We start from the raw sequence: 841 nt of genomic DNA, 5'->3' as shown, positions 1-841 counted from the left end.
AGAGTCCAGTAGTGAATTCTAGGCATTGACCACTCTATTGCTGAAATTGTATTTTCTGCAGTCTAGTTTCAAGCGATTTACATTTAGTTTGTATCTATTGCATGCTCTTGGGTTGCTGTTGTTAAAGATGAAGTAGTCACTAACAGGGAGTACATTGTGATGTGTGTCTTTCCAGATTTCATATCTGAAAGAAACTCCTTGAGACAAGGTTTTTTTTTTTCATACATGGTATGTAAAGATAAACTTTCAGGCTTTGAAAGAAACGAAAAACTTGAAAAGTAAAGGTGGTATATATTATGAATTCCAGTTAGCAGTGAAGCTGAAGAATAGTTAAATTCACAATAGAGACACGGGCCAGTATTACTATTTTTGGAGCACTTCAATTGCGGTCTCTTTTATCAGTACTTTTTAATTGACATTCATTCTTCTTTCTGCAACGAAGAAACCCAAAGCTGTGACAACATAGACTTCGCCAAATAATATCCTGCACGCCTCATCCAGTTTATATATAGTATTGTATATGTTTTGGCATACATTGAAATCTGGCTTCCATTTTAAAATCTGTTCCCGAACTTGTTTAGCAATTTCCTTCCCTGCTGATCTAATCTTTCCTCCTTTAAATTCTTTAATGTACCAAACAGGCAGTTAAACTGAATTTTACTAGAGATTTTAGTTATTAGGTTGGACTCTTCGGTTTCCTGTTAAAAGTAAAAGGCTTCTTTTTTTCCGCAAAGATCTCTGCTACTTGAATTATATGCATCAGTGTAGTCTAATCTCTGAGCAATTAGAAAAGAATAATTGTGAGTGTGATGCATCAAATCAATGAAATTATACTCCCCCA

This window comes from Erythrolamprus reginae, chromosome 5 (genome assembly GCF_031021105.1).
Source record: "Erythrolamprus reginae isolate rEryReg1 chromosome 5, rEryReg1.hap1, whole genome shotgun sequence".
Lineage (NCBI taxonomy): Eukaryota > Metazoa > Chordata > Lepidosauria > Squamata > Dipsadidae > Erythrolamprus > Erythrolamprus reginae.
This window is presented reverse-complemented; position numbering follows the sequence as displayed.